We start from the raw sequence: 15,116 nt of genomic DNA, 5'->3' as shown, positions 1-15,116 counted from the left end.
TGTCTTCAGTTCACGAGGGAGAGCTCTGCATATATCATCCCTTCTATGCATTAACCTGATCTGTTCTTTAGTTCTTAGCACCTAGGACTTAATCATGCATTCTAGCTGTGAGTGAGTGAGTTTCTGTTTGACTACCAGTGTCACATTGTTCATGTTTGGGAGGCATTAATGTGTTGTTATATTGTTAAACACAAATATCCCACTGGATTTTGGAAACATACAGAGGTTGATTTGTTGCAGTACCAGTGTTCTCATGGAATTTAAAATGAGAAAGCTGCTGGATCTGTTCTTTTGGAAAGCTGCTGTCTGAAGTTTGTGGCTGTGTTCCCCAGTTCATCAGAGAAACTCTTCATCAGTGGAATGAAATGGATGATAGAAATGACACAATACTCTAGCTTCTCTTTTTTACCCCTGCAGTTCCCTGAGTGTTTCACTTAGGTGACCAGGGCTGATTGCCATGTACACAGAATCCTCTTATCCCTGGCAGTGTATGCAATTATTCTTATGCTGGATGTATTTATAAGAGGACCAGGCTCAGTGTACTTGAAAGACAGAATGTTCTAACATACATCACTTAAATCATTCAGATGGTAGAAGCTACTTCTTTCAGATTTTTATCACATTCTTCCTTAGGGTTTACCTCTGCTGGTAAGAATGAGAAGTAAGGCATGGGGCCTTTGAGGGCCAACAGCCAGCATGTGCTTTATGTGTGGTAAACAGCCAGGTATGTGCCACTGTACTTCCATGTCACCTGTCATGGTACAAATGCTTCTTGCTGAGACATTTCTCAGGTGGGATCTTAGCATAACAGAGGCCCCTTGTTGAGTGTTCAATGGCACTATAAATTTTTGTTAGTTTGTTAACTGTGAGGTTGAGATGGGGTGCTGAAAAGGGGAAATGCTCTCTGCTTGTGCCCTTTCCCCTTGGGTGAAGTCCAACATCTGTTGTCATGTAAGATAATCATTGCTTGTCCTTCACGCTGTATGATGTTTTTTGTCAATTGGTACTTTTGTATCTGCTTTTAACTGTGTTACTTAAAATATTCCTAGCTTCAAAACTACTCTCTCCATGCTTCTTTATTTTCTTTGGTAAAGGTGTTGGAACCCAGCCCTTTGTCATCTTCACATCAGACTTTGAGAAGATGTCACTGGTGACCATCAGGGTTGAGAAAGAGGAGATTTGGTAATTTACAAAAGTTTTAGAAGGATCCTTGTCATATTAGATTTTGTGTGGACTGTCTCTTTTGATATTGTCTTGACTGAGTACCATGATGGTGTCCAGCAAGGATCTGCCTGTGGTCGCCTGCCTGGCCTTGGATTCCCTCCCTGCTAAGATGCAGGGTTGATGCAATGTCACACAGAGGAGGTGCTCATGGAGGAAATGTGTGCATGTTGTCCCACAAGACTGTTGATGTAATTTGTTTATGCTGAGAGAAAACCTCGTATTACAATCTAGTAGGATGGCAAACCACAATCAAAACAGTTACATTCGTACACCATGTGAAGAAGCTTATTTAAGCCTCAGGCAAGCTTCAGAGGTCAAGTCCTTTCATCCCATTGCCTCGTCTTGGCAGTGACCCAGTGCTGAGGAAGAGTCCTGTCCTTGCCCTGTAATTCCTCCTCCAGACAGCCTCCTCAGCCAGAGGAGACTCTGCCTTCCTTATCTCCCTGGACCTTGTGTATGCATGCACAGAGCATGCATAGATGCATACAGCTATGCTGGAAATACGTGTTGCTCAGTCATCTTCTAAAACAGTTCTTGATGGCTCTCTTCAGGCCCCTGATCTTACCTTTTCTCCTTGCCTGAGTTGGAGAAATGGAAGTGTGTAGGAGCCAGGGCACAGTGAGTTTCCCCATGGATATCACTGTGGGATGGCACCATGGGATGACACCACGTACAAGTGGAGGTGAAAGGGCTGAAGTATTGATACATGGGTTTAAGGTGGAAAGAGCAGGTAGAAAGTCAAGGAAAATGGCAGACCATGGTGTGTAAGGGCAAATGTCAGAAGTGCTTGTAAATACTTTTTTTTCTGCCTGGTTTTTAGGATGTGTGTGTTGCTCTGTAACTTGAAAAATGGGAGAAAACCGTGAAAACTTGGCTGTGCACTACCCCAGGATTTTTCATAAGCAGGGAAGCAGAAAGTATTGGTCCTTAAAAACCTGCGTCTTCTCAAAGTAACTTCCATCCCAGTGGTGCACTTGGTTTGCCCAGTTATGTTCCTTGTGAATGTGACCTTCAAAATATTTCCAGGAGCCACTGCTCTTGGAATGCCCCAGTTAGCTTTGGGCTGGCGGGGAGGAGCAGCTGTGGTGGCCTCTGCCATTGTGCTGCCGGGTGGGGTGGCTGCAGGGAGTCTTCATCTCATCCTGAGCTTTACTTTCCAAAGAGTTTATTTAGCACTTGTCAGTTATTTATGCTGTTAAAGCTGACTTTTATTGGAAAGTCACATGAATTCCTGCAATGTAAGCTGCAGATGTACACGGCTAAAATGTTACCGAGAATTCTGTGGCTCAAAAAGGTAAAACTTTATTCAAAGACAGGACACTGCTCACATTTCCAGAAAACACATCATGAAGGAGACAGATTTATATTAAATGGGTTGGCACCAAGAAATAAAAAGCTCTTTTAGGCTTGGTCTCAAGAGATATGGAAAATTCTTGTTGAGCATTAGGCACCTGGGGAACCTCTCACCTTTCAGGTCCTCAGACCTTTGCAGGGTTCAACACCTGGAGACCTTTTTAAAGTTTTTTATTGACATATATTTGCCAAATTGTGCAGTACTTTCTTAAAAGGATAGGAAAGAGACAGGAGCCAGTTAGCACATATGAAGAGACATATTAGAAAATAAATTATAGTTTTGTGGTTAGATGGTCTTTTAGGTCTTGTAGGTTTTTTTTTTTAAGAAAATTAAAGTGGCAGATTTCTTCACTTCTGTCAGGATATTCCCCTCAGTGCATTATTTTTTGCTGACATGCTGTACAACTTTTGAAATGTCAAGTTAGGGGAGGATCCTAGCAAAAAAAGTGATTAAACATTCTTAGTTGCTCCAAAGTATACCTACAATGAGGTTCTGTTGCATTATTTATTATATTAGAATATTGAATTTTTAGTCTCCTTCATTAGAAAAACACACAACATTTGTGCGAGGTTGAAATAAAAAACAGAAGCAAAGCATTTTAGAGGGGTTTGATGGACTCTGTCTCAGATTTTTTTTTGTCTGGGTATGTTCTGATGCATTTTCCCTTACATGCAAAGTAAAAGGGTCAGTTGTTAATTGCAGTAGCATTCCTTTACACCTCTCTGACTATGTAAAGCAGCTATTAGTGGTACAATATGTATACTCTGAAGGTACCTTATGTGACAGCAAGACTTGAAACAGCTCTCCTGAATGATTTATGTTTTGGAAATGTGTGGAAGTTACATCAGGATAAATGTTAGTTTGTTGCATATCTATATGAAGACGTTTCTGTCCATTACAAATGTATCACTTACTCAGTGATGCACAGAAAGTGGCTTGTTCCTTTGTCACCGAAGGGTGACGTAGCTCACAGTCACTGTGGAGTTGCCATGTGAGCGCAGTCTTCTCCACTGTGATCTTAGCCCAGCATTCACCCAGGGGCACTGCTGCTGTAGCTGCCTAATCTGCCTGTGATCCATGCTAAGAAGAAATCTAACACGTGCTAATGTTTTGGTAAGAGTAACAAGAGTAGAAGCAGGGGAAATAGTACTATTTTCAAAGGGATGTTTCTGTTAATGCATTTCTGGGATGTAGTATGGGTGTAAAAACAAGTGGAGAGGAAGACACACTGAAGAACTCTTAAAGAGGAGGAAATGGGCAAAGGACAATGCAGAGCTCATCCAGGCAGATGAGATGGATTAGAAGACAAAATTATAGGGAATTGGACAATATCAATGAGGGACAGGTCAAATGACTTCTGAGAAAGATCCCAAATAATAATAATAAGCAGTGGAGCAAATAGGTAATGTTTTGATAGGTGTCTAGAAAGTTTTGTAGATCAATAAGTCAATCTTTACTGAATGAAAGAGGTGAGTAATGACTGACTTCAGTGCTAAATGAAGTGGGTTATATTTTTAATCTTTATCTACAGTGAAAGCAGTTTCCTGGGCAGTTCTGGAGCATCAGCATAAAGAGAAAATCCTGCGTGACTGAATTCAGTGTGTGTAGACCCACTGTAGACTACAGCAGACTGTTTCTACTCTTGAGCTTTCAGAATCTTACCAAACTGACAGCTTGAAATATACCTGAAGAGCTCTTTTTAAAAGTTTGCATTTTAAGATCTGTACCTATATAAAGATTGTTTCTTTAACACTCACAATTCTAAGCTTTCTAATTAATTATGTAAAATCGGGGTCAAAGACATTTCCAAACTTTTTTTTTAATAGAGAATAATGGTATTACAATAATCTTAAATTATAGTTGACCTTACTTGGTATGTTTGACTTTCTTGAGGTGGAATATCCCACCCTGAGGCCAATCTTAGATGTCAATAGAATTGGGTATCTTTTTCTTTTACTGACTTTTTTATGGAATGTTATTTCATTTCTCAATGGTTTAAGTTTCCCTATCTCTCAATTGATTCTGAGAACGTCTGTCTGATAATTGTTCTTATTTAATTTATTAGGGATCAACAGCTGGCTTTATTCTTGTTTTTATAGATGCTGCTTGTAAGAGATGCTTTTCTAATAAGATTGAGATGCTCTGAAGCATTAGAACAGCAGTTACTCCAAATGAAACAAAAATCTCCAGTTTCTGCTCTGCTGGGTTAAGGTTAACTAGGTTTGAAATCTAGTGCTGGGTTGTATCTTTCCAGTGGAATCTTTTAGGGAAGCTATCAGACATTGACGAAATTAGTAGAATTCTTTATGAAGTTTTTTTATAATCCTTCCCCAAGTTTCACACATCCCCATGTCTGTGTATGTATGAAAGGTGCTTATAACAAATCAGTAAATGTGAATGTTAGCATGCATGCAGATTACAATAATTCATGGGCTGTGAATGGATAAAAAAATGAGTATGCCTGGATGTCTACTTGGTGCTCCTTTTTGGTGCAATTTTTAAGAACCTGGTGACAGGACGGGAAAGAAGTTGTTGAATTTCATAACTTTTTAATAAGAACATAAATACAACCTTTCTGTATTGTATCCTGTCTTGAAATGACTACTGCAGTCTTGTTTTCACATATGTAATATCAAGTCTGCAATGTACACATATTGTCTGCAATATACACATTTTGTGAAAGTGGTAATTTTTAAAATCACCTTGAAAACTGATCAGTCAAATGTAGTTGGTATATAATAATTCTTTTTGCTATCTTGCTTTGATCTTTTCTTTGTAACCTGTTGACAGATTAAAATGAACACCTAGGTAGCAATGAGCTTTTTTTTTTATATCAAAGTTTCTAATAGGTCATGGCTTGCAAATGCTTTGTCTGTGCCAAACTCAACAGCAATCAAAAAGAAAACCCCTCGAACAACGCAAAACGAAGAATATTGTAAACCACAGTGAGATAGAGAAGAAAGGTGGAAAAAGCTGTTAATAACCTTCATTCCATCCTTTTGTCTTACATCGCTTACCATTGTCTGACAAGTGGAAAAGCACCTTGAGGTGCTATGAAAGAGAAAAGAATTTGCATATTTTATGGCGGCATTCTTCAAATGTATTTTACCTCTGCATTTTTATTACAAATTTTAAGCTGAGCTGTGAAGTGGAGTAACTCACCTAACATGCAAGATATATAGGGAGAGAGAAAAGATTTAAATCTTGTTTTATGTCTTTCTACAATGTTTCTGCCCAGTAGAATATAATAAATTAGCAGGAAGTTGGAAATAGAGGAGGACTTGGTAATAGAAAGATGTGGCTTTAAAAACTTGAAATATTTGCCCTTAATATTTTGCCTTCCTTCCTTGCCAATACAATTATTTTCAGTAATCTCAGTTCTTTTTCAAATATTGTGTATTGTGAAAAGGCTATTAGTGAAAGACCTAAGCTGGTACAGAAAAACTGATTCAGTCTAAACTGATAATTTTTGGACTGAAAATTATTCAGTCCAAACTGATAATTTTCTTTCAGGGCCACAGTAAAATATTGTTTTTGAATGGTAAATCATTCCCACATGTATAAATAACAATAGAGAAAAATCATTCAAAACTTAAATTTCATGTGACACTAATACAAAAAAAAAATCAGAAGCTCAGCTGAGTAACTGTTCGGGAAATAATGTTAAGATTGATAAATAACAATCTGTTTAGTGTTCTGTATAGTTTAATGGTTTCTTCTTGTTTTGCAAGTGGTTAAGCTTTGGTGGTTTTTACCTGGCTCTACAGGAGACATTCTTGAATCTCCTACCTTGCTGTCCCACATGTTTTATGAAGACAGTAAATTAATTAAATTAGTTTTCAATGCTCAGCTGTGTCCTGCCCATCTTTCCTTCAAATGCATTGGGGTGTGCCTTGAGTCCTGCAGGATGTGACCATCCAGCTGCTCCCTCTTGTAGCTGCTGCACAGCTGTGGGCTCTCCTGTGCCAAGGGGGGTGAGCCGGCCCAGGGCTGCTGTGGCACGAGGCTCTCCTGGCAGCTGAGTGCAGGCACTGCTGCTCTGAGGTGAGGCAGCTGGGGCACATCTGCAGCTGGGGCACATCTGCAGCTGGGGCACATCTGCTCACCTGCAGCTGGGGCACATCTGCAGCTGGGGCACATCTGCACACCAGCAGCTGAGTGCAGGCACTGCTGCTCTGAGGTGAGGCAACTGGGGCACATCTGCTCACTTGCAGCTGGGGCACAGCTGCAGCTGGGGCACATCTGCTCACCTGCAGCTGGGGCACATCTGCAGCTGGGGCACATCTGCACACCTGCTGCTCCCTAGGGCTTGGCTTCGGGAGCCGCCTGCTGAGCGCCGCTGGTTGTGGAAGCGCCCGGTTGTAGCTGCCCTTAATGCTGTAGTGCCCAGCAGGAGGATTCTGCTCTGCAGGCATGGAGGGTTTGAGAGTGAAGCATCAGAACTGACTGTTCTTTTTGCACGTGTAGTTTTTTGCCTGTTGGTAACAGTGTTGGCTTTTAAAGAGGCACATGAGAACTGTGTGGGGTCAGTGCTCCCAACAGAGCTGGGGTTTGGCTTTTAAAAAGAGATATTTGGCTCAGACATAAGAAATGGTGGAGGCTCTCGTGCTGCTGGTGGTGTTCTGACCTCTCTCACTCTTCCAGCTCACCAAGGGTGAGCCTACTCTTCATTGCTCATTGGACCCTCTTTTCTGCTTGTCACCATGTAAAGTATATTTATAACTCTTAAGTGTGTAAACGTTGCCACAGAGTTTACTAGCCTATCTTCTGTTTTGCTGCTGATGTGGTTCTAAGATGCTTTTACGAAGGACTATTACAATAAATTGTAAATAGTTAAATAACTGTTTAGAAATGCTCTGACTCAAGCTTATTGTACCTACGTGGACTAATTTTTTTTTTTTTTTTTTTTGTAAATGGCAACTATTTTTCTCAACAATTTGAAACTCAGAACGACATAAAGGTCTGCAAGCAAATTAATCAGGGTGAAAGTAGTAAAACCAGCCCTGCTCAGGCTTTTTCCCTCCTTCTGTGTGGGAAACATGACGTTTTCTAACTTGATAGTGGGAATGTTTTCTTCTGCAGGCCTGAGTCACTTGGGAGGAATGCTAAGATTAATGCTCAAGATTAATTTTCTCACTGCTGCCTTCTCCACTGCAAAAATAGAAGTTTCCTTTGCTTTGAACTTTTCTTTCATTTCCAGCAAAATTCCAGGTACTCTGAACATTTTTTTCCCTACAATTTCCAACCCAGTTTTCTTCTGTAAAATCTGTAAAATTTTTCCTTGCCTTTTAGTGACCATGAGCACAGAAGTGATTAATTTTTGTTTGCTGTACATTTTATGCAGTTCTGCAGAATACAGAAAACCCGCTGTTCTCACAGAGCTGTGAACAGGAATTTTTACTTTATAAGGTTTCCCTAGATGTACAGTATCAGTTTAATCCAGTTTTTTTTCCATTTTCAACAATATTAATTATATGTAATCTATAACAGCAGATGTTCTGAAATGGCATTTATATTTAATTTGGATCCTCTAAGAGAGATTACCTCTGCTGTCATCTTTCTTAGTTAACCATTAACAATTATTGAAAGAATTAGTCTTAAATGCTAAAATTAAAATAATTTTATACAATTATTTTATTTATTTATTATTCTAAAATAATTTAATAAAATTAAAATAAGAGATAAAGGATGTCTTCCCAGGTGGCTTCAGAGTAAGCACTACTGTCTGTACATTGAATCCCATCGAAGGCCAGATTTTAATGCACATTACTTTCATTTTGACATGCATTGCATAAGTGTTCCCATTGAATTAGAGCAAAAAGACTTATAGCTCTATCTTAAATGAATAAACTGCCTGTTAAAGTAATTTTAGGAAAAGCAGTAGTATGAATGAGTTCATGTTCCCATGGCCAATGCACCTTAATTTATATAAATTTAAGATTTGACACGTGTAGTTCAGAGGTATCAGAAGTGAAAGGTGTGCAATTGGCCTTTTCTCAGTAGTTTGTAAACAACAACATGTTCTGTGTACAATCCCTGAGGGAGCAGGAGCACTTTGGGCCAGGCATTAGTTCCAGCACTAACCATGACAGCTTTGTCCTGCACAAAGCACTGCTGTTCCTTTCCAGACTGCAGGGGAAATGCCTGAATCTGCTCCCTGCCCTCCCTGTGTCCCACTGCTGCTGCCCACAGAGGAGAGATAGAAGGTGACCTGGAGGTGATAACTCTGGCTTTGGAGCCAACAGTATCTTTATGTCTTTTATTTGATTGAAAGGAAGTTGGTCTGGAGAGCAGTTAGGAAGAAATGGAGATGCTTCAGGTGAGTATATGAGAACTTGGGGTGGTCATGTGCAGGTACCCCTGCTGTGTGTCACGTGTGCCTGCTGATGCTCGTCAGCTCTGTTCTCTGTGATGCTTGTAAGGTTGGAGAAGTAATTATTCTAATTAAGACTACCAAAAAAAAAAAAAAGATTAAACATAATTTCCATTTGACATAGGTTGCTTTCTCAGACAGGTTTGTTTTCACAAAGACATATAAAATCCTATTCCACTGATGTAGCTGAAATTTCTGCCTCGTTCTTCATTTAGGATAGACCTTTACTCTGGGTTTCTTGTAGTGTTAAGGGACAGAGATTATCTTGTAGCAAATGCCCTGTTCTCGTCATTGAAGAGATTTGATTCTCCACTGTGTTGAGATCACTGAGGTGGAAAAAAAGCTATCATTAAAACTCTTGAAATTCTGTCTTCTCATTCAGACAATTAGAAGACATAATTAGTAATTGAAAAGGTAATTAAAATTTGACAGGCTGCCAAAATTTGTATATCAATTAATTTTTTAATAGTGCCCTATTTTTTGAAATTATTTCTGACTCTTTTGGCCTTGTTTTTTTTTTTTCACCTTCCTGCATCTGACTGGATTTCGATTCAGTTGAAATTCATTTCAGTGCTCCTCATTTTCTAAAGCCCTGAATTTTTCTTTACCTGTTGCCAACATCCTATTTCATTCTGTGTTCCCCTTGTTTACATTTGCTGCTTTTCTTCCATAGGTTTCTGGCACTGTTGATTTCCTGCTCAGTCCCATATTGGCTACTCATTAACTTGTCATGAATTGTTCCCTTTGGGTATTGAATGCTTGCTTCTACAATTTTTCATGATCCTTCTTTTGTTCCTTTCTTGTTGTACCACCACCGAGACTGGTCATTATTCCTGTTTATCAGCATAATTTTCTGGGACTTTTATATCATTAGGTGGAAACAAAGGCAAATGTGTATTTGGGTATACTTAACAGGGTAGAAATTAATTAGAAATGTAAAAGATAAAACTGTCCCTTTACCTCTGAGACTTAAATTTCATGAGAGTTTTCTATTTAGATTGCCTTGCAATTTCTGATTTTCCATATTCAGATCAGCCCCTATTTTCTCCATATCAATGGAGAACTTAGTTAGAACTTGTTCTCTGATCAGTGAAAAAAGTCAGATAACATGGATGAAAACTCACAATTAGTCTAAATGGGAGGAAAATTTATCTTAGTAAGACTTACTGAAAATATCTGAAGCATCACACAGATTAACAACAAGCCAACGTGTCAGGTTAAACTGGAGAAGGAAACAGACTGAATCACAAACTGCAGAAGACTTTCTGAGCATCTTGCTGAGGTCTTTTCCAAAGGCATATCTTTATTTATGGTGTACGTTACTTCAGAATGTTTCCAAACAGACAAGAAAGAGGAATCAGAGTCTTAAGAGCAGAGAAATGTACTTGAAATTTAGCACTCTTCACACTGTGTTCCAGCCTGTCTGAGAGCAGTTGCTGTAAAGCATCTGGAGAAGAGAAGGGATTAAGCCCTGGATCTTGGACGTGGATGCACTCATACTTGGGCAGTGAGCTGCAGGGTGCGGCCGCGTCTGACACCGCTGCTGCGCTTCTGTTCCTGCCTCTACAGATGGTTTCGTGCTGACCTTAAACAGTTTCCTTGGGGCTCCATGAAAATAGGCAGGGAAGTGTCCAACTGCAAAGTTGTAACAGACTTTTGAAATGCTTGGCTTTTTCTGGAGGGGAAGCTACAGCCTTGAGTGTGTTCCTAAGCTCCCTGTGCCATTAAAAAGACCAAGCAGGTGCTGCATCACAGACCTGCCAGTGTGCCAGAGAGGGCTGCACAGGACCCAGAAAACATGGGTTCACTGTTCTCCATTGTGGCTTGGAGGGAGACTCCAGTGCCAGCTTCTTGGAAGAGCTACAAGCAACTAGGCAACTAGGTTAGAGAATAGCCTAAAATCAGGAATCTCTGTTTTTGTTTGCTCTGGTTCATTATGTTGGTTTGTTTTGTTTTTTTTTTCACGGTGGTCATGTCTGACTATTGGGTTTTAGAGTTTGTTATTTTTTTTAATTCACCCTTTTCTTAGTTTACTTTTTTTTCTTTTTTCTTTTTTTTTTTTTTTTTTCAGAAGAATATTCCCAGATCTGTGTAGTATTCTGGCCATGAAGCTTTTTTTTTTTGTTTGTTTTTCAGAATAGCCTATTTCCATGTTTTTGAATGAAAACTGGTCATCTCTTTGTCCTGTTTTTTTTCTTTTTTTTTTTTCAGAAGTATTTTCCCAGATCTATGTAGTATTCTGTAGTGTTCTGGCTATGAAGCTTTTTTTTTGTTTGTTTGTTTTTCAGAATAGCCTATTTCCATGTTTTTGAATGAAAACTGGTCATCTCTTTGTCCTGTAAGCATGTGGCTTTTCACATGTGTGCACCTCTGGGAGATCCCTTCCTGTACTTTCTGCCTTCTCAGTCACTGCTCTGTGGACCTCAGTGTGGTGTGATGGGGCTGAGGTTTGGAGACCAGACTGACATTTACTGATTGTGCCAGAAGGGCTGTGGAAAGCTGGGCAGTTTTCCCAGTCTAAAATTAAACACCTGTGTACACTCCCTGTTAGGCTTGTGGCACCAAGCTTTTATTTTGGCTTTTCTCACATGTAAATGGGAGGGATTGTTGAGAGCTGGGTACTTCACAGGAGTGTGGAATGGTCCCCTCTGCTGCTCTGGATTCAATAAGCTGTATATGTTATAAACATAGATTGCCAGCTGATCATGTTAGATTTGTTCTTACTAGTCACAACTCTCAAATGCTGTGAGGTATCCCCACTTATTTCTAACACTGCACAAAAGAGAGTAGAGATGTTAATTTTCAAAGTAAAATCAAGCAGTCATTTTTTATGTTCTCAAAATCTACCAAGAAACAAAGACTTGCCTTCTTCTGATTTTTTTCTTCACAGGATCTTATGTAACATCCAAAGTGATAGTCCTTAGACTGAACTTTTGTACATTATTAATATGACTTTTCAAGATCTTGCATGCTTTTGCACATCAGACTACAATAACATGGCATTGGGACCATCAGTAGCAATTTGGATCACTTTATCACCAATCTTTCTTTCTACTTATTACATAAAATCTTTACCCAGAGGATGTGGAGTTATTCTTCAGGGACATTTGCATCTTAGGATGTCTCTAACTCTTTCTACGAGTATATTTTTTTCAAGCATGTCAAAATACTGTGAAAAAGCCTAGTCACCAAATACTAGAGCATCTCTTTTTCTTGCTTTACAAAGTAGTGACTGAATCTGTAGGATAAAACCTTCAGGAACCTCATGAGAAGTTGTGAACTTTAGCCTGGCTGTTTTAAAAAAGGCTTTCCTTGTGTCCAGCATTTTTGCCAGTTAAGACATTAGAAAAACTTCCACCAACAAGGTGTGAAAGCAGAACAAATGAGTGTGGTCCTGCTCCAGCTAACATTTACTGAAAGATTGATGTGAGCTTCCTTTAGGGCAAAGTTGTCTTCCTGTGTATTCATAACAGAGAGAGAGAGATGGTATTTGGTCTGTACTGGAGTTCTGCAGCTATTCCACCCTGCCAGGTCCCAGTTAACTCTTTTCTCACTGGCTGACTTACTTTACTGACATTGTTGGGGACCCCTTTAAATGTGGCATCATGGATAGTTTATGATTGTATTTTCTAGATTTTTGTTTTCTTGAATGATGCACAAGCAGACCCAAGTGTCTCAGAAGTGAGGAGTGTTTTGGGGTACCTCAGATTTCGGATGACAAAGTCAAGTTTGATTTTTTTTCAAAGGATGAGGGCACAGCATCAATCTGTCTCAAAAAAACTTCTCAAAATGAGTGGTTGTGACCTAAGTCTGAAGCAGCATATTTGTGCAAAAAGCCATTCTCCCATGTCGCAGAGAGTGAGATTATCACTGTGGTCATCCTGGGGGTCTTGCTCCCTGTCAAGATTTGGGGGAGGGAATACCAGAAGCAAGACATGATCTGTCCAAAGCAGCAAGGTCTTCTGTTGTGTGAGGAAATAGAACAGACTGAAGCTCTGAAGTCATGCAAGCATTTTCTCTAGGGAAGTATAAATGTCTGAAGTATAACAGAACCCAGTTTTAAACCAGGACTCTTAAATATTTCTACCCAGAAGAAAACCTGACCATTTTGTTCTTAAGTTTGCAAGTCATAGGCAGGATTTACCTAAGTATTGTTATTTACAGTGATAGTTACAATGTTTGAGTTAAATATCCTCTAGCAATCAGTGAGGAGCTAAATTTATATCCTTGCCTGGTTTTGTGTGTCACAGAGTGCTATGCATTAAACCTATTTGTCAGGTGAGGGTTGATCTGAATGGAGCAAGTCTCTTGCTCAGAGCAGCCCTGCTCATGCTGAAGTTGTGCCTTAGCTTCACAAAATGCAATGTAATTGAATGCCAGTAGACATTCTTAGCTTGGCAGTAGCTCAAACACTACATTGCAGTGAGGCTTGATTTCTTTTATGCCAAGGTAATGTTAGAGCAGCACTTGATTTATCCTGAGTTTACAGGACTGTGACAGACTGTAATCTAGTTCTGGACATTGGAATACTTCCCTGAAAAATAGGAGGAGTGTAGTTTACTTTTTGTAATCATACTGTTGGTTTTTTTTTATGGCTAATAGAATATTATTAATATATTATATATAATTCTGGGTATAGTGCTGTGAGAACTGGATAGTTAGTATTACATAGAGTTAAGAATACTAGAAAGGCAAAAAGCCTGAGTCCAGTTTAGGAAGAATGGAGAACAGTATGGCAGATGTGTGAATGGGAAAGTTCCCTGCTTTGTAATTCAAGTAGCATGTATATATGTCCAAAGATGGCTTTGTTGTGATTTTTTAAAATAAGAAAATTAATCCTCTCATTCTCAAGCATTCTTTTGGAGGCAGTAGGACCTTTTCTTACTATTTTTCCATTTTCTTCAAGCCAACTCATCCCTTATATTAAGCTGTAGTCCTGATCTAAACAGTGCACTCTGGATTTTTTTACTTGGATTTTGTGCTGGTGAATAAAAATTCACAATACTCCCCATGAGAAGCAAACAGAAGACTTAATATCTTGACCTGCAGTGTAATTTGGTTATTTAAGATTCTAATCTTCATCTGCTTGGTTAAGCTATAAGGATATTCATTTTAATGCACAGGCCAGGTGATAAGTCATATAAATATGAATGCTTTTCATGTGAAAATCTTTACACTGGTACTTATTCATTTCAGACACAGGAAGTTCCATGCTACTCAGCTGCTTGTTCTTCCAAAAGATTCCACAGCACTTCTCTGTAAAAATTTAGTGCTAGAAACAATAAATTTATATTCATCCGCTTCATTGTGCAAAACTGTACAGATAGAGCAGTTAAAAGAATATGGTAGTACTGAGAAATTTGCTTCGCATTTGCTGAGCTGAGGCTGGGTTTCAGACTTCATGTTCTGAGTGCCTTTCAATCTGGTGTATATATGATTAATGTTGGTGAGTCACTTCTGATGGGAATTTTCGCTTTTTCTCACATTGCAAGATAGAGAGACTTTCTGCTCCTCCTACCACCAGTTCAGAAGCACTGTAGAAGACAGAAACGAGAAGATAATTTTTCCTGTTTTCAGAATTGCACTCTGTTAAAGGAACTGAGGAGATAGCCAGTCCCTTTGGCATTTGCTGCACAGGTGTCTGCAAACCAACTGGGACAGCTGGGATTGGGATAAAGGTGTAAGTAGATTTGTTATGCACTTGAGAAATGTTCTTACTGCTTATTTAAATTCAGAATTTAGGTGGGAAGACTAGTCTAGAAAAAATGGGAAGGAGTATTTGGGAAGGAAATTATTCTGTAGGTGCAGGAAGGCAAATCATGACCTGAATCCTTTTGGGGTTCATGGTGGGACTGGAGCTCTGGAGATCTGCTTATTCCTGTCAGAAGTAAATAAATAAATTCTCCTGGGGGGAATATAATGCTTCATTAACACAGTTTAGCTCAAAAGCTCTATGTAGCTGACTGTAAAATAATGTAGGCATGTCTACAGAACTTTCCCTGTGATTTTAGAAAATGCTTTTCCTCTGTTTCTGTAGGTGTGCCTGTGCATAAAGAATGCAGTACATAGGTTGATTGTGTGATTCAGTTACCACAAAATTCATCAAAAAGGACAGAATGGCTCCCATATTGAGGAATTTTAAAGGGCTTCACCTGTATCTAGAGA

The 15,116-nt window shown here is 39.2% G+C and overlaps 1 protein-coding gene across 5 annotated transcripts in view; it reads left to right on the top strand.

The window, feature by feature from the left end:
* ARHGAP6 (Rho GTPase activating protein 6) overlaps nt 1-15,116 on the top strand; it is a 316,178-nt gene that overhangs the window by 180,437 nt on the left and 120,625 nt on the right. The window contains exon 1 of one of the 5 annotated variants that reach the window (XM_038132476.1): nt 11,172-14,631. The exons of the other annotated variants lie outside the window; for them this stretch is intronic. The gene's annotated coding sequence lies outside the window, so the exon portion shown is untranslated. Of the gene's footprint in view, nt 1-11,171; nt 14,632-15,116 lie in introns of those variants that run through there. 5 annotated transcript variants of the gene reach the window in all.

This window comes from Motacilla alba, chromosome 1 (genome assembly GCF_015832195.1).
Source record: "Motacilla alba alba isolate MOTALB_02 chromosome 1, Motacilla_alba_V1.0_pri, whole genome shotgun sequence".
Taxonomy (NCBI): Eukaryota; Metazoa; Chordata; class Aves; order Passeriformes; family Motacillidae; genus Motacilla; species Motacilla alba.
This window is presented reverse-complemented; position numbering and strand designations above follow the sequence as displayed.